This window comes from Myodes glareolus, chromosome 2 (assembly GCF_982192425.1).
Source record: "Myodes glareolus chromosome 2, mMyoGla1.1, whole genome shotgun sequence".
Classification (NCBI taxonomy): Eukaryota; Metazoa; Chordata; class Mammalia; order Rodentia; family Cricetidae; genus Myodes; species Myodes glareolus.
The window spans coordinates 118,888,358-118,907,822 of NC_142027.1; the positions used below are offsets into that span (position 1 = coordinate 118,888,358).

The 19,465-nt window shown below is 47.8% G+C and overlaps 1 protein-coding gene across 2 annotated transcripts in view; it reads right to left on the reverse strand.

Annotated features, from left to right (window-relative positions):
- Tmem132c (transmembrane protein 132C) overlaps positions 1-19,465 on the reverse strand; it is a 305,762-nt gene that overhangs the window by 134,220 nt on the left and 152,077 nt on the right. The window lies entirely within an intron of this gene.

The following is a 19,465-nucleotide window of genomic DNA, read 5'->3' on the forward strand; positions in this document are numbered from 1 at the left end:
GACTGTAGGTGCTGGGAAGGGACAGTGTTCAACTCTGGTTAAAGCCAGGGTGACAGGTTTTCCTACAGGAGAGGGCAGACTGCTCAGCCCTGGTTTTACTGATGTCTGGACTGGCTGGATCCTCGGTGTGATACCCCCGACATTTCCCAGCATCCTATTAGACATCAGAGATCACTAAAAAGTTACTTTCCTCCTGACTACAACAAAACACCTGACAAAGGCAAGGAGAAGAAGGAAGGGCTTATTGTGGCTCTCAGTCTGAGGGTTCAGTCCATTATGGTGGGGGAGGGGTGGAGGCAGGAGCGTGAGGCTGCTGGTCGTACTGTATCCACTGTCAGGAAGCAGAGAGAGATGGATGTTGGTGCTCAGCTCACTTTTCCCTTTTTACTCAGTCCAGGACCGTCCATGGGATGGTGCTGCCTACATTTAGGGTGGGTCTTCCCATTTCAATTAACCCGATAGAAAAACTCCCTCACAGATATGTACAGGGATCTGTCTTTTAGGTGACACTACATCCTGTCAAGTTGGCAATCAAGATCATTCATTCATCAAAACCTCCTTCCCAGGGTAGTAGCCCCGAAACATCTTTAGTTGTTGCAGAATTACCACATTGTAGGAGGGGATTGCTCTAGACTAAGAATTCCCTGGAATTAGGGGTTTTATTCCACCCCTTTCCAAGCCAAAATCTTTTCTAGTGTCCTTGGAGACAGTGGCTCTGCTTGACCTCCTAACAGAAAATTCTCATTTGAGGATAAAACTGCTTCTTGCTCAGCCATCTGAAACTGTTACAGAAGTTTCTAGTTAATGGAACTGGACATTCCTTCCTGGAGACTTCCCCAAGGTTTTTTTCCTTAATACATAATAACTCTTTTAATATTGGGGGCTACCATTATTTCTTCCACGAGAATGATTGCAATGAGACTGAAGAAACCCCCAGAAGGCAGGAGTTGTTGGGAAGGAGTACAGCCAGAATACAGACCTGATGGAAAGTCTGGGAGACTGGGGTGCTCTGGGGTCAGCGTGTTCCCAGAAAGTCACTGCCCACTTGCCTCTGCAGTCCCACTGCCTGGCTTACAGACCTCCATAGAATTCTGACACTTAAAGGTTCAAAGCTTTAGACATTTCTGGGTCCTGATGAGAGCCATTTCACTGAGAAGCTGATGAGGAGGCAGCCACATAGGTTGCTGTTTTCTTGGAGGTCTGCATTTTATAGGGAGCCACGGAGCTGGAGAGATGGTTCAGGGATTAAGAGTACTTTCTGATCCTCTAGAGAATCCATGTTCCTAGAACCCACACGGTATCTCACAACCGTCTGCAATTCCAGTTCCAGGGAGTCTGGTACTTTCTTCTGGCCTCTGCAGGCACCAGGGATGTACATGGTGCACATACATATATGCAGGCAAAACACTCATACACATAAAACAAAATTTAAAAAAATCTCTCTTTAAAAATATACTGCCTATTGCAAGTAGAGAACCATTTTTTCTACTGATGTGGAATGCGGCTTCAGGGGCCAAGGAGAGAGTCTTGAGCAAAATCTGCTTAACCAGAGACTCTTGGCTTCCTCCCTTCCTTTGGGAGGACACCAGTGTGCATAGCTCTTTACCTGGCTTCAAACCATACACGCCACATGAAAGGCTTTTTTCTATGACCCTAGTAAGGCTGTCAGAAGCCCTGTGTAGAGGCAGGACCCAAACCCAGTTTCAGAATGAAGCTATTCGGGAAACCATCTCCATGAACAACACCTTGCCAAATCGATGTAGGCCAAGGCTAGGAGAGTGCCTGGGGAGACATCATAGGCTCCAGGGGTCGAATATGGGAGACACATGAGGCAGTGCCTGGGGCATGTGAGCCCTCCTGAGATAGGAGTGGTCCTTGTCCTTTGACAACATGAGAGCAATTGAGGAGTAGAGAGGTGGCTACTGGGCAGAAGTGCTGCCCACTCCCAATAGGTGTATGACCTCAGGATTCCTTAAAAAAACATACTACAAAAGCGTTTGTTCAACTATGTTCATAGCAGCACTATTTGTAATAGCCAGAACCTGGAAACAGCCTAGGTGCCCCTCAATAGAAGAATGGTTAAAAAAGGTGTGGAACATATACACATTAGAGTTTTACTCAGCGGTAAAAAATAATGACATCTTGAATTTTGCATGCAAATGGATGGACATAGAAAATGCTTTACTGAGTGAGGTAAGCCAGACCCAAAAAGAGGAACACGGTATGTATTCACTCATAAGTGGATTCTAACCATAATTAAAGGTCTTTGAGCCTATTATTCGTGATCCTAGAGAAGCTAAATAAGAAGACGAACCTGATGAAGATTATTTAGCTATCCGCCAGGAGGTAGGAAATAGTCAAGAGTCCCAGGTAACCTTGGGTGCATGGGGGGTGGGTGGGAGGGTTGTCGGAAGGGGAGAGGGTTAGAGAGAAGGGAGTAGGGGAGGAATGGAGAAAGCTCGGTTGACCGGGATGGGGGGAAGGGAGGAAGGATGAATGTGGGATCAGGGAAGAATATATTTCAACTAAGGGAGTCATATTAGAGTTTACAGGAAACTTGATTATATATGGGATCCCAGGTCCAAGGAGAGATCCCCAGATTGTTCTCTGGACAGAGGAGGGGGTGCCTGAACCGGCCTTGGCCCGTGACCATACTGATGAATATTTTGCTTATCACCATAGATCCTTCATCTGGCGTTGGATGACAATACAGATGGAGGCCCGCGTTGGAGCACCGAACTGAGCCCCCCAAGATCCAAATGAGGAACAGAAGGAGGAAGAAAATGATGAAGGACTGCGAGGGATACTATCACCCACTGATACAAGGGGTCGGATCTAACGAGAGTTTACCAAGGCCAGATGGACCGTGACTGAACGAGCATGTGATCCAACCAGATTCTCTGAATGTGGCCGGATTTTCTGAATGTGGCTGGCCTGCAGTCTTTCTGAGAAGCCATTGACAATGACACTGGGACTGGTTTCCTCTGCATGTACTGGATTTCTGGGATCCAGTCTGTTTGGATGCTCACCTTCCTGGACCTGGAGGGAGGGGGGAGGAACTTGGACTTCCCACAGGGCAGGAGACCCTGACTGCCCTTGGGGACAAACAGGGAGGAGGAGAGGGAGGGGGGGAGTGGGAGGGCGTTGGGAGGAGGGGTGTAAATGGAAACTTTTTATAATTTAATAAAATTACTTTCAAAAAAAAATCCCCACTTCTGCTACCAAACCTCAGGTGTTAAGGGCACTACATAGCCTCCTCCGCAGCAAATGCCTGAGTCCTACCCGGGGCATCAATGAAGATGGTAACAAACCTTACTTCAGCATGGCCACGCTCAAGCAGCACGCTCCACACAAGCCTGCATTTCATGAGCAATTAGCATTCAACTCACATCCATTAAATGCCTACTGTTTGCCAAGGCCAGTGCTCAGAGTTGGGAGTCACTACCCAACCCTCTGAGCTGATGAGTCAGTTCAGACAAATGAATCTCTTGAGATGAACCACGGACTGGAAAAGGATGTAGGGTTTGAGTTATTGTTCAAAGAATTTGAACACAGCATGCTGGGTGCTATGTTGGGTATCCCTCTGCCTTCTCCCATGGACACCCTGTGTCTTCCTTTCACCTGTCTGCTGAGGGAGGAAGGGAACTCTATGGAGTCACTACAGTCTCACAGGCTGCCTCTTTATCAAGGAGAAAAAAAATCCATGCCTTAAATGCTAATAAGGGTGATGATTAGCAGATTCCCAAATCTACATCTCAGATAGGAGAGCCAGTTTCACCTGGGCCTGGACCACTTATATTTAAAAAGAAAAAGATTTAATTTTCACATCTATGCATGGGTGTGTATCTACGTGTGGGTGTGTGATCACAAGTGCAGAAACCACAGAGTCCAGAAGAGAACGCTGGGTCACATGGAGCTGGAGTTATAGGCAGTAGTGAGTTGCTGGGTGTGCTCATTTGGAAAATGAGCACAGGTTCTCTGTAAGAACAGCATGTGCTTTTAACTTCTGGGCCATCTCTCTAGCCCCAGTCTGGGCCTAAAGAATTTTCCCATGTGTTAATTTCCAGGTGTGGACCTTGGAGAAGGCTGTCTTGTGTTGGTTTGCTTTGAGACGGGACACGGTCATTTCCTGGTGATTCAGTACCCAGCAGTCAGATATAATCCTCTAACAGGGGAACACTCAAGCCTTCGGTTCAAGGTTAGGGGTTTATTACAGTATTCTTCATCTTAAGCTATGTAGAGGTTAGAGATTTGGTGAGGAACGTCCATGGCACAGTGCTATTCTCTGAGCCAAACGACCTCCATCTTTGTAAGACTAGCTGTGCAGATTTGTGAAAGATCACATGAGTAGGCTTCCTGACTGTAGCTGTCCTCGGAGACAGTGGTAGTGGGCTGGGGGGAATGGGACCCTCATCTTACCATCTGATCACTCTTCCCAGCCATTTGTACACAATTCTGTCTGGATAACACCTGGTCTCGTGGGGAAGGGCTAGAGTAAGTAGTGATAGGAAGAACTAGGAACTAGACTCCATTGATTCAGACATAGGTGAGACATCATCCCCACTGGGGGCAGATCACCCAGTGGCTGCTTTGAGGTCACACATGCTCCTGCCCATACCCTTCCCCATGCTCTGTAAGTCAGCCTAATAGACTCATTAGCTTCCCTAAATGAACTGATAGAATCAAACTTTGGTTTGCCATTGGGATCTTATGGAAAAATAGACATTGTTTAGCCCCTGCCCCCCCAAAGGGGGAAAAATAGCAGGAGGCAGTTGGAGGAAGAAACGTGCATGCACTAGGGTACCTTGGTGGGGTGGGTAGTCCCTGCCCCCCATTCCTGCCACAGTTGGAAGGGTACCCAGATGAGGAGCGGAGGCTGAAGGGAGAGGTGGAGAAGTCTGGCTCCTGAGTTTACACCCTCAGCAGGGGATCTGTGAAGGAGTCCTGAGGAGGACCAGATAGTGGGTAGTTGGGTTTCTCGGGCCATATGGTCTCTTACAACACTCTGCCATCTGAGTGAAGAGAAAGACGGCCAAAACACAAACAATGAATGTGGCCATGTTCCAACAGAGCCTTATGGGTGGACGTCGAAATTTGAATTTTGTTGAATTTACACTTGTCATAAAACATTTCCTTCTATTCCCCACCCTCTACCTTTCCCGCCCTTTAAGGCTAGTCCTATCTTGAAAGTCGTACAAAACGTGGTTTGGCTCATGGGCTGCAGTTTGCCAGCCTCTGCTCTTGGCCAACACCCTCTGTTCCTATATTTAGACACAGAAAGATTTGGGGTTACTTGTGCTATGTATTCAGTCCTGCCCCCTTCCTCTAACTTTCTACTGCAAACATCTTCAAATCCATACAAATGCGGAGAGAAAAGGAACCCATATTCTTAGTGCACCTCTGGAAGAGAGCCAGAGTCCTGGCAGGAGGGAGGGTTCCTGGTGTGGATGGAGGGGGGGGGCTTGTGTGAGCAAGCAAACAGGTCCACATGAGGTAGACGGCTCGTCTCTCTTTGCTGAGGTCTGTCATTCTGAGACAGACGCTGCACTGGGAGGTACTGGAAGGTGCTAGAAGGCACCGTTTCATCCTGCTAAGGTGCCAGCCCTGGGGGACAGAGTGATAAGCACTTTGAGACCTGGTGCAGGAGCAGAGTAGGAAGCAATCAAATGCTCTACTTTACCCAGAGCTAAACAGGATGTGGAGGCTAAGAGGTGATATGGCATGGTGTCTTTATCATCATCATCATCATCATCATCATCATCATCATCATCATCATCATCATGATGTACATCCCTCCCCCTGCCGCACATGTTTGGTGCCCTCAGCGGTAGAGCTCTAGCCAGATTCTCCCCAGTGGGACTCTCGGGTGGTAGGATTCCATCCTTGCTCAGTCTCCACAGACTCCAAAGTTGGAAGGACAAGGAGTGAGCCCGTGCCTCTTGGCCATATGATTTATGTTCCTTAAAAGTCATAAATGCTTAGAGATTGGAGTTTAAAAAAAAGAAGTCTGAACACACCACCATCAGTGTTTTTCAATAAACAGCTGACGGCTAAATCGGGGATGGAAGCGCAGCCATAATCACACCGAATGGGCCTTCATTAAGCCCCCTGCATGTGGCAGCAGTGCACCAGCTTGATGGGAACGGCGCGGTGACCTACTTTTATCCGATGGGTTGCTTCACCTGTTCGGGCTTCAGGAGAGCTGTTGAGCGGTAACAACTTTGAAAATAACTACTCATAAACTCTGCTAATTTAGCTTATGGGACCGAGGAGGACCCAAAGACGCAGCTGAAGCACAAAATGTGTTATGTCAGATTTTCCGGTCTAAGGAAACCATGTCTGTTGATGAGAACAGTGGGTCTTAGCTTGTTTTCCATGATGAAGGACTAAAACCTTGGTTTCATCTTCCTTGAGGGCATCTAAGAAGACTGGGGTACACCCTCAGTGACAGACTGTCACTGTGTTTCTTCTTTGTCCCTCTCTGTAGCCTTAGAATGTGGCTGTGGTGGTTTGAGTGAAAATGCCCTCCACAGGCGTGTGTGTGTGTGTGTGTGTGTGTGTGTGTGTGTGTGTGTGTGTACTTGGTTGCAAGTTGGTGGAAATGTTTGGGAAGGATTAGGAGGTATGGTCTTGTTGGAGAAGAAGTGTATCACTGTGTGTGGGGAAGGGTGGGCTTAAGGTTTCAAAAGACTCAGTCATTCAAAATTAATCTCTCTCTCTCTCTCTCTCTCTCTCTCTCTCTCTCTCTCTCTCTCTTTCTCTCTCCCCCTCCCTCCCTTATGATTGTGCCTCAACCATGTGAGCTCTCAGTGCCATGCCTGTCTTCCTGCTGCCATGCTCCCTGTCACAGTGGGCATAGACTGACTCTCTGAAACTGTAAGCCCCAAATAAATGCTTTCTTCTATAAATTGCCTTGGTTATTGCCTTGGTTCTGGTGTCTTCTAAAAGCTTAGACATGTAACCAAGATGGTGGTATATAGTCAGTCCTTCCAGAAAGCACACAGCACTTCCGTCTTTGGGTCTAGTCGTAAGATTTTGCTTTTATCAACATGAGAAAGATAGAAAAGACTGGAGAGCTGCACCCGCAGTTGGGAATGCTTGCTCTTCTTGCCAAGGACCCAGGCTCTGTGACAGCTGCCTCTAACTTCAGTTCTCTAATGCCCACTTCTGACCCCATAGCCATTCACCTACACATGTGTACACACAGACGCACATTAAAACAGAGGGCAAAGACACTGCATGTGGCTTCCATGTGTGCCTAAAAGGACTTGCCACCCATGTTTGTGGTGTTTGAAATAAATAGACATTATTGTAGGCTACTAATTTTTGGGGGATTGTTTGTTATGCAGCAGTTGTTAACTGGTATATCATCTGACTTTAAACTCAGGAAGGCCTAAACAGAAAGCTATTTATTTTTTTTTACTGGAGAAAGTAATTGTAACATAGTCTAAACTAAGATAAAAGCAAGGCTTTATCTCGTACACAGGCTCGGATTTCCTGTATTTGTGTGGAGAAGTGAGGTTTAGTCCTACATAATGTAGGAAGTATAGTAAGCCTCTAGTTCAGGGAGTATGAATGGTAAGCACAAACATGAAGTCTGAGCATGCCACCTTGCATATCTGCCTCCGCTCAGAACTCCACCAGTCAGAGAGGAGTCCCATGTAGCTTCCTCAGTGCCTGAGCTACTGAGGAACACCGGGGACGACTCTAAGATCTGGGGAACTAGGATGAGGCGGAGGCTTTCAGTCAATTCCGTGCTCTCCCTTCCTAACACTGAGCGGACGTCTCAGTTTCCGTCAGCATCAGCTCTGACAGGAGGGCTGTCCTCTCTGAGATTTTCTGCTGTAGACCGAGAGTGCCTCGCTTTCTGACAGCTGCACAGAATCCTTTCCCTCAGTCTCTCCCCATTACAATTCCGCCGTCATCAGGCCCCTTTGTGCGGCCCAGCTTTCCTCCCTTGTGATACATGTGTTAAGCAGTGAACGCACACCCCTCCACACAGCTGATCTTGGCTAGGCTCTATGCGCTCCATAATCTTTTCTAAACCCCACAAGGCACAACACCCAGTCTAAAGAGTATTTGAGTCTCCATCCTGTGAGCTTTTTGGGTGGGTCCCTTCCATGATAGGTGACTTGGGGAGAAGCCAACTTGACTAAATTTATGAAGTCAACAGGTGTATCAGTTAGCTACTGAGGTGCAACAAACAAACAATCCCCAAACTCACGACTCAAAATGATACCTGTTCGTTTCTCTGTGAGGGGTTAGTCTGCAGAAGACACAGGATGGTTTGTCTGGTGTGGATTAGGCTGGGCCTTTGAATTCTTTCCCTTTGCTGCCAATCAAGAGACCAAAAAGTGCTCTGTTGCCAGCTCCCCCTCCCCTTGACCCAGAACGTGCTACAGTTATCACCTGGATGAAGTTACATAACAACTGCCTTGGGGGCAGGGTGGACAGAAGTATCTGTGGGCTTCTGGGCTGCTATCGAGATAATGGAAATAAACAAAGACATGTCACCCCCACCTGGCCACTCCCCAACTCTGGAGTGCAGGACAAGGTGTTACCCAGTCTTTGTTGTTTGTACAATGGGCAGCACAGGCTTTGTATCCCAGGGAGTCCTCAGGACACCTCTGAGAGATCCCACGTGCAGCCCTGTTTCTGTGTTGTTCTCACTATGTTCACCCTGGACATAACAAGTGTTCCGCAAACAAGAAAATGTTTGTATTAGTTGCTTTTGGACCACGATGACCAAACGCCTGTCAGAAGTGACTGAAAAGAGGAGAGGTTTGCTTTGGCTCCAAGTTCACAGGATTCCATTCACCATGGTGGAGGAGTACCTTGGCTGACTTGGCCCCTGGTAGCAGGAACTTGAAGCACAGCCTGTTCGTCTTGGGGGATCAGAAAGCAGACAGCAGGATGGAAGCAGACCTGGGCTACAACCTTGCAGGCTTGCTCTTAGTGGCCTGCATCTGTCATCTAGGGCCTGTGCACCAAGATCCCACAATGTCCCCGAACAGCGCCACCACCTGTTGACTCAGCGGAAACACATAAACCTATGAGGGACATTTCACATCAAGACATCAAGTGTAAGAGTTGAGGAGAATTACTAGTGCCTGTCCTTACTCACACTTTGTGTCCTCCCTGGCAGAGATGACCATCAGTATACCCTTAAACCTGGATAACTATTGTAACACCATCCTCCCAGGGACACAGCCACCATTTTCATGCTTGTGGGAGTACATCACAATGGGGCCTGTGGACTGTTGACATTAGGAGGGACTGGGGAGGCTCATGAGCTTCTTACTTGAGTATCCAGCCACTCCTCGTGATCATTTGTATGCAACCCTGCCCTAACTGCATGCGGCCTTGAGGTCTAGGGGAGCATTAGAGTATGTAATCTAGGGAAGATGAGAGGGAGGGGCTCCCTCTATGCCCAGTGGCTGCAGGGTGGAGAATCCCCAAATGAGGCTGTTTTGGGGTTGCCAACACCACTGCCAGTAACCCATCCACATGCTCTGCAAGTAAGCCTAATAAATCCCCTGATTCCCCAAGGTGGACCTTGGTGCAATGGTACTTTAGTCTGTCACCGGGGACTTGGGAGGCATGATCTATCATCTCTTCCTCAGGGAAGGAATTTCCACAATAAACTTTCGCCAAGGTATACACTGTTTCTGGGCTAGAGAGATGGTTCAGGCTGCTCTTCCAGAGGACACAGGTCCAGTTCCCAACACCTACATGGCTGTTCATAACTTTCTATAACTGCCATTTCAGGGGAATCAGTCACTCTCTTCTGGTCTCTGGGTACTGAATACATATGGTTCACAAACATGCATGCAGGCAAAATACTATACACATAAGAGAAAAATGAAGCAAAAGAAAAGACATACACTGTGTATATTAGCATGCCCCAAAGGTAGATCATCACTACTATCTGGTTCCAGAACATTCTATTGGCCTAAAAGAAGCCCTGTATCTATTAGCAGGCACTTATGTTTTCCTCCTTTCCAGCACCTGTGGCCCTGGACCCCAGCCTATTTGGCCCTGAGACTTGACTATTATGGACATTTTGTTAAGATTTATTTTAATTTTAAGTATGCGTGTGCCTGCATTGTGAGTGTGTGCACCCGAGTGGAGTACCTTCTGGGCCCAGAAGAGTGTCAGATCCCCTGGAGCTGGAGTGACAGTCCAGTTGTGAGTCAGAGTGTTGGGAACCCTCTCCCCAGTCCCTATTCTAGACATTTTGTATATAAACAAAATGGAAAAAACTACAATATGTGACCCTTTGAGTCTAAGCCTGAGATAATTCTACTCAGGAAAAAAAAAGAGGTCCTGGAAGTCCACACTAAATAACTACGTGTGTGTGTGTGTGTGTGTGTGTGTGTGTGTGTGTGTGTGTGTTGATATCAGGGAGCCACTGACCACACTGAATTCTGGGAAAAGTAAATGAAAGCCCCATGTGCTCCTCTCTGCAGCCACTTTATAGAATGGCTGCCGACCCCACCCTTTCTTCCACGTGGCATCATTGTTGGCCCCCTGAACTCTGACGAGACAGGTTGTTAGATAATTCTTTGTTCTGTACAGACTATGCCAAAATGGCTTGGTTTGAATGTCTGACAACTACACGCACACAGAAAATGGAGACAGCAGTTCTTGTTGCTCTCTACCAAGCTGTTGCATTTGGAAAGGGGATGGCTGGTGATTTTTTAAGCTTCTTGCTCTGTGCTTACTCTCAAAGACCACCATTCAATCAAAGGTCCTGATCTGAGTATTCATCACAAAGATACAGGATTGCGTGGAACCACACAGACAGTCTATTCTGCAATTCCCACTCCCAGGATGCCAGACTGTTCCACACATCCTGAGCATTCTCACAGGCATTCCAACTACTGTGAAAAGTATCAAAACATGATACCCACTGGTTCCGTACATTTATCAGGAAACGTGTTTGAGTTTAGGAAGAGAGGCTCTGCTATTTGGCTGTAAAATAAATCCTGCCTCCATTAAAGATGCTCCAGCTAACAGTTGGCAGGAGATTTTTGTGGACCAACAGCATCCTTGGGTGTGATGCTTTTTGGGAGGATCATAGTAGGTTCCAAAGGCAGGGAGGCCTGTGCATAGCTGTTTAGGGAGCTGGCAGATATACAGAAGTGTAGACCACCTGCCACAAGCAGCCCCAGAATGCTGTAAATACCCCTGGGGATAAAACAACAGGCTGGGTACAGAGTCCAGCCGAGGAAGCTTTCCTTGGGAAGCGTGTGTGTGGGGGGGTGTACACATGCATGAATATTTGTTTGTGTGTACATGTGTGGAGTCCAAAGACCAACCTTCTGTGTGGTTCCTCAGATGCCATCCACCTTATTTTCAGAAATAGGATCTCTCACCAAACCCAGAGTTTGCCAAGAAGCCTAGGCTGGTTGGCCAGAAAGTCCCCCAAATCCTCCTGCTTCTGCCTTCCCAGGCCTGGAAGTACAAGCACACATCACATTCCTGGCTTTTATGTGGGGGCTGGGGATCAGAACTCGAGTCCACCTGCTTGCGTGGCAAACACTTAGCAGTTGAGTCATCCTCCCTCCCACCCAGCCTGGAAATTACTTACAAAGGAAGATTCCCAGGCCATCCCTAGACTTGTCGGACCCAGTAATTCATGTTTAATTCTGGAGACCATGAAGCCCTTCAGGAGACCTGGATACCACAACAGTCTAGAGCCATAGCTGCAGAGTTCTCTGACAGAGTGTTGTGCCCAGGACCCCAACTGCCAACCAAGACAGCCACAGTCAACAGGAAGAAAGCTTTTCGACACAAGAGGGTCTAGAGTGGGATGAGTGACAATCCCCCAAGATGTGCCTACGTCAGGAACTGGGGTGTGACTGCATTTCGAAAGGGCATTTTTCTGACTGTAGTGAAATTAATGATGTCAAGGTGCTGAGGGTTGTCAGTAAGTCCCTTATGCCATTGACTGATCCCTTCTCAAAGATCCTGGAAATGATGGGGCCAGGACAGGTGGAAAGGGGATGTCTAGAGTCAGAGGAAGCTGGGGAAGGAGCCCCACTTCCTGCATCAGCTTCTAGAAAATTCTAAGACTCTCAGCACCTCAACTTGGGGATTCTGGCTTCTCAGCTTTTGAGGTGAATTAATTTTTGGTGTTTTAAACTGTGATGGTCAACTTGACAGGATCTAGAATCACCATGAAAACCGGTCTCTGGCGGATGTCTGTGAAGGGTTATTTAGATTAGGTTAACTGAGGTTGGAAGATCCAACTTAAATGTGGGCATTATCACCTCATAGACTGGGATTCTAGACTGAACAGAAAGGAGAGAGGGAGCTGAGCACAAGCATCCATCTCTCTCTGCTTCCTGACTGCAGATGCAATGTGGCCAGTGACCTCATGCTCCTGCTGCCACACCTTTCCCGCCATGATAGATTGTGTCCTCAAAGGTGAGTCATAAATCCCTTAAGTTGCTTCTGTTAGCGTATTTTATCATAGTGGCAGAGAATATATGCATGCCAGCTACGATGAGTAGATGTAGCCATCCTAGGGAATAAACCCATAACCTGACCTTACATGTGGGTGGACTCCTGGTTTCAAGATGTCAAGAAGGAAAGCGGCCTTTTCCTAAAGCAAAGGATGTTGGGTAAGCATGCTCATAAGGTCAAGGTGTCCAGAGGAGCATAGGCCCATTCCCTCCTCTTGGGTCTGTCCAGTTGGCCTGTTGATTTTCCAGTCCTTTGCTACTCAGTCTCCAGTCCAGGTGGGAACCCAAGGCTTTTCTGGAGTCTTCTATGAGCCTGGCCACTACATTCTCAGTGGATCCAGCCAGAATTGATTGACCCTTTGGCATTTGTAAACCTTTACTGCTCTGTTCTCACTCAGCCTGGAGGCTTCCCTGGGTCCAGGGTGTTTATGACATCTGCTTGAGATTCACAGCATGGCTACAGTACACACTGCCCACATGAGAAACAATTTACCAGGGGCTGCTGGACACGGAAGCTATAGTTGCTGCTCTGCTGGATTGCAACTCCTGACTGGGACACAGAAGAGCCAAATTGCACAGGTTGAATACATAGAAGAAAGAGGCTAGCTCCAGAGAACCCAGTACATGTCCTGCACCAGAGACCACCAAGAGCCCAAGATGTCCTGCAGCAACTGTGCCCTGACTAATCTCCCTTTTCCAAGTGTGGCTCTCTGCCCTTTCTGACCAAGAATGACTGCTCAGGACAGAGAGGGGAGAGAGGCTGTGATGTAGCCACCATCATGGGTGCAGATGGTGGGTGGGGCTCCTGGTAGAAACGCAACTCCTGCGCTGTTCTGGGGATTGATCCAGAGCCTCAAGATCTCCATGCGAGAAAAGCCAGAAGAATGGAAGGGCTATAAGGGAAAGATTTATAGTCAGGTCAGGGCTCCACAAAGCGTTCTCCAAGCCCAGTCTCCCTGTGATGGGTGTAACTAAGATTTTATTAGGACACAGCCCACTCGTGTTCTTGCAATGCCTGTGACACGGTAGAACAAGCATAACAAAGATGTCCTGTCCTGTGGAGAGGACAGTATTTACTTTATAGTTGTTGACACTAAGAAGTTAGCTGACTGCACACCCCCCGGAAATACAATTGCATTCCTTTTGCGCTGAGAATCCAGCTTAGCCTCTAGATCTGATTGTAGCCCTGGTGCTCAGTTTGTCCGGCTTGTGGGATCTGTGGGATCTGCTTGGCTCATCTGAGCAAATGTGACTGATTTGGAGGCATGCCTGTTGTGTTAGCTTTGTTCCTTATTGCTATGCCCGAATGCCTGACAAAAAAGCTGCTTAAGGGAGGACGGGCTTATTCCGGCTTACAGTTGGAGGGGATGCATCCTGTGATGGAGGGGAAGGCATGACAGTGGGAACACTGGCCATCTGGTCACATGACATCACCAGTCAAGAACAGGAAATAGAGTTGAGGCATAAGAGCCCAAAGCTTATCCAGAGTGACCTACTTCCTCCAGTGAGTGAGTCTTTGTACCACCAAAAGCTTCCAAGACCTTTCCAAACAGAGCCACCAGCTGGGGACCAATTGTTCGGACACATGAGCCTATGGGGGACATTCCACATTTAAACCACACTATTTATTAACCTATCCTCTCCCTATACTTCTTGTCCCAATGTCCTGAACATTTTCCTTCCAAATCAGAAATGACCAACCCCAGGAATGTTAGAGAGACGGGTGACTAGGAAGTCACTGGATGCTCCTTCTGCCCCTGTCTCAGCAGAGCCACAGGGAGGTCAGTAGGCTCAGCCGATGCTGTCCTGAGACTACAGAAGGTCACAGGGGAGGGAAATGGCAGTAGTTTGGGGTCAGAAGTTCCCAGGGAGAGCTCGTCCATCATGGCAGAGGAGTGGACAGTCAGCATCCTTTCTCTGCTTCAGCGGCTGACCCGTCCTATTTGCACCGTTTGTCAAAACCGAGATGAATGGCCGGGTGCCAGCCTGGCATCCTGCCCACACGCACTTCACTGTGGCCTCTCAGAGGCTGCTCTGCTTGCAGTGGGGTGCTTTCAAAGCAGGGTTCCTTCAAAGGGCTTGTGGGCTGCGTGTGAGTGTTAAAGCCAACTCAGCTGGTCTCAAGCTGCTATTTGTAACTCATAAAGAAGACACACAAAAGACCAGGTCACCATGCCAAAGTAAATATGCTCTTGAGAAACTTTCAGATATAAACACACTCACGCATACGTGTCTGTGCGTACGCATGTGTGCATCCATCCAGCAGACACATATGCTGATATATGTTGCAAGATATTGTGTGCTAACGTGTATGTCTAGGATCTGAGTTATGTTGTAGTGTGTTTTGGCAAGTGAGGACAGATGAAAATCCTACTGTTTTCATCATTTTCCTAGTTGCTTTGACAAAATACTTGACCAAAGCAACTTAGGGAGGGAAGGCTTTATCCTGGCTTACAGGTCGAGAAGTCAATCAGGGCAGAGACAGCATGGCAGCTCTTCACATGACATCCACAGTCAGGAGGCAGAGGGAGACAAATGCCGGTTGGGATAGTTACGGTTTATTGTCAGCTCCACAGGACGTAGGATCAACTGGGAGATGGGCCTCTGCACTTGTCTTCCAAGGACTCTCTTGCTGAAGCAGGACGCCACAATGTAACTGCAGGCAGAGCCATGCCTCAGGCAGAGGATTCTGGACTATCTAAATGGAGGAAGGGAACTAGCTGAGCTGCAAGAGTGAATTCACTGCTGTCTGTTTCTTAACGGCAGGTGCATTGTGACCAGCTCCCCAATGCTCCTGCTGCTGTGACACCCCTGTCACAGGAGGGGCTGTGAACTGAACTGTGAGTCAGAGCAAATCCTTTCCTCCGTAAGTTGCTTAAGTACGTCACTGTAGTAGCAGGTAAAGGAAACAAGACCCTCGTGCCCGGTTTACCTTTCCCTCTTTGCCACCAGGGGTTCCGGTTCACCTTGAGGATGGACTTCCCCATGCCAATCAATCTAATCTAGAAACTGTCACCCAGTCGTGCCTGGAGGTTTGTTATGGAGGTGATTCTAGAGCCTTCCTAATTGACGATCAATTTAAACCTGCCGTAATGGTACTTCCACCATCTGAGAGCCCAGCACTCATCAGCCAAACAAGCTAAATCGGAGCCCTACGGACCCTGTTGGCTTCACCCATCCAGCACTGAGGTTAAAATGCATGCAGCCATGCCTGAATTTTGATGCTGGTTCTGGCAACCACACTCATAGACCCTCTTACACAGTAAGCCCTTTGCTGAGTTATTCCCAGCCCCAACCTTAAGTCTCTCTCCTTCCACACACTAACCTTTGCGCTCACCTACAGATTATTCAGCCAAACAATCAAGGTTCTAACCCCAAGAGGCCCACACTGAGGCCAAACCCACTTCATTTTATCTGAGCATCCCTTGACTCCTACATCCAAACCCTATTCTTGCTACTGAGAGATTTTTCTGAGGCCAACACGAACCAGATTCATTGCAGTCCACAGACTCACAACAAACAGAAAAGAAAGGAAAGAAAACAAAACTTAGCTTCCCCCGGCTGGCAATCATTTGGAACAATCAGCTTCTGATTAGCCGCCTCGTTAAAACATAAACTCATTTAATTCAATCATTGAAGCAATAGCCCAAGCCGACACAACCATTATCATAGAAAACTCCATAACGCTCACTCTCTGCGAGACATGACAATTTGGCATCTTTATTAAGAATACAGATCTCTCACTGGTGTGGAGGACTCTTCAGCAGCTGTGGTTTTCCCATTATCCTGGACCACCAGTGGCATCTTTTCCCCCTTCCCTCACACAAAGCAAAAAGGGAAGAAAACACCTAACACTCCCAGAAAGGGTCCACCTACAATGAGTTTGCAAGGATGCTTTTATTCTTAATTTATTCTCAGTGTGTGTCTGTCTCTGTGTCTGTGTGTCTGTGTCTGTGTATGGTGGGGCATGTATATGCACGTGCAGAGGCCAGAGGGTGGTGTAAGATCTCCTATAACTGGAATTCAGACAGTTGTGAGCTGCCCAATGTGGGTGCTGGAAACTGAACCTTAGGTTCCACAGCAGCAACAGTACACACACACACACACACACACACACACACACACACACACACACGTATGAGTTTATACTCACACTCTTAACTACTGAATAATCTCCCTAGCACCAAGGAGGATTTTCAAATTAGCAATGTTTCATGCTAATGGACACAGCAACTGTGGGGGTTTCCAGATGCAAATGGGATGGAAGACTGGGACAACCTCTAGGCAACCCTGTCTAGGCATCCTGACCTTGTAGCTTCCTCCCCGCACATTGCCTTCACTGGCAAACCTCCTCTTCCTTACCATCTACAGCTCCTAGTCATTTAAGTGCTGGCTCCTAAGCGCCATCATCTTCTGGCTCTTAGGATGAACAGCCCCCTTCCCCCAGCACAGCATTCTCCCTGTATGTAAGCCATCCTAGTGCAGATGAGGATGTTATTAAGTTATTAAGAAGCATGGCTGGAGGATGCTGGTGTGGCCATTCATGCCTGTAAACCCAGCAACTGGTGGGCGGAGGCAGAAAGATTTCTGCTAAGTGAAGGCCATTTTATCTATATAGTGAGTTCCAGATCAGCTTTAGCTACAGTGAGATTCTGTCTCAAAGCACTTAGACTTTGTTTTAAATCTGTGATGTATTATTTATTCCTTATAAAATTTTGCATTGGCCTTCAAATTTTAAGATACAGGATTGTCTTTCTGAGTAGACTCAGAAGGTTCTGTGCATGTTATGACAAATGTGTCACCCTATTCTCTGCCTGTCCCCACTCTTTACAGTCACCTCCCCACATCTGTGGACACACCTCCTTCTGATCCACCTGTCCATAGTCTTGTAGAATAAAGCCAGCAGCATAGGTGCCTGATACATTTTGCATGTGATTTTTCTGGGGTTTGCATCTTAATGTGATACACATTTGAATGGGAATTGTGGGGTAAGGTTTAAATGGGAATTGTGGGGTAGGGTTTGAATGGGAATTGTGGGGTAGGATTTAAATGGGAATTGTGGGGTAGGGTTTGAATGGGAATTGTGGGGTAGGATTTAAATGGGAACTGTGGGGTAGGATTTCGGTCTGGGAGCTTTTGCACACATCACAACACTGATGCTTATGTGCGGAACATTTGTTCAGCGTGTGCAGAGCTAGAAATCTCCGACGGTTCTTACCATGAACTTAGCAGAGGGCAGAGCCTGCCAGCTTCACCTTGGGGCTCTGTTCCTTCTGGATGTTGGGTGTGCAGATGTGGTCCGTAGGACCTGGCTTTGTGAGGAGCGAAGGGAAAGGCTAGACTCAGACTTCTGGAAGGTGTAAGGAATCAGTAGGATGGAGACACAGAAGTTCAATTAAGGCCAAGGATCAGGGAGGAGAGGGAGCCATGGGAAACAGCAGAAGCATGGACCAGAGGACCCTGGAAAGCCATGGGGACTGGCGCCTGAATATCTCTCTCTCTCTCTCTCTCTGCCATGCCTCCATCTCTGCCCATCTTTCTCACCTCCTTCCCTTATGTCTCTCTGAAAAGGTCAGGTTTTCTCAGTTACTAATTTACACATGAACTTTTAGGGGTCAGGGTATTCAACGCTCTATCCCCTCCAGCCCTGATATCTAGTCGGCTTTAACTGTCAGTACAGCCTAGAGTTATCTGAGGAGGGAGTCTCAGTTGAGGAATAGCCCAGATAAGATTGGCCTGTGGGCATGTCTGTATGTGTGGGATGTCTTGATTCATGATTGATATAGGAAGACCCCATCAGTTAGTGGTCCGGTGCTGTATAAGGACAAGCGTAAGTCTGTGAGTGAACCAGTAAGCCACAACCCCCATGGTTAGGGCTTCAAGTTGTTGAGTTCCTGCCCTGACTTTCTTTCATGCTGGACTATAACCTGAAGCTGAAATAAATCATTTACTCTCTAAACTTCTTTTGCTTTGAATGTTTTTATATCACAGTATCATGAAGAAGGCCTGGATAAAATACCTACATAGGGAGCATGGGAGCCCAGGCTGGACCAGGCACCAACTTAGCATCAGCTAGGGCTCGGGGGCCAGACCATGTTACATACTGATCTAGGAGTCCACTTCAGAACTCATGAAGGAACAGGCATGTGAAAGGGTGTCCCTGCCTCATGTAAGAACATAAATATCCTATTGTTTCATGGGGAGCCTTGGAAGTAATTGCCAATGCACAGATTGTGTTTGAACCTTGCCACCATCAGCTTGGGGAATCTGGGCAGTCGTGGTGACTTATGAGAAAAAACAATGAGCAAACACAGAGTGGCCATTGATAGTGGAGACGGTAGCCCACACAGTCCCTTCAGCTTCCTAACGAAGGTGGAGATGGCCATCCGCAAGGTCCTCTTTCTTCTTCCCTTGGTGCATCTTGTCCCTGGGAGACATTGCCCACATTACCTGGCAATGCTTGCCATAGTGGGTGGGGTGTTATTCATCAAGCAGAGTAGAGTGTCAGTACAGAACCTGGCTAGGGCCATTGTTGCTGAGTACCAGCACTAGGCAGGGTCCTTCCTTTCTATCTGCTTTAGGGCAGTAGTATCCCCTGGGAAGAGAATGTGTCACAGTGTCCCTGGCTCAGCATGTTAAATGCCCACTTAATGCTCACATTCCTGACTAAAGCAGGCATGTAGTCACAGGGCAGGTGTCCTGAAATGGTCATGGGTCACTCCAGGGTCCAGACTGCCTGTATTTGGAGCATTCTGCCTCCAGAATGGTGTCTCTACATCCAGGTATTGGTGAGGGAAGACTGAGTAAGGGGGAGACACAGGCTAGTCTTCCAAGAGACACTGGGCAGTTTGGCTTGGTTAATGGACACCCTCCTTCCAGGCATGCAATTGCCGAGTAGTAAAAAGCCCATGGCTGGGCAGTGTCTCCCTGAGACAAGGTACATCAAGGTGAAGAAGGGACAGGACCTTGTGGACGGCTGTCTGTACCATCATTAG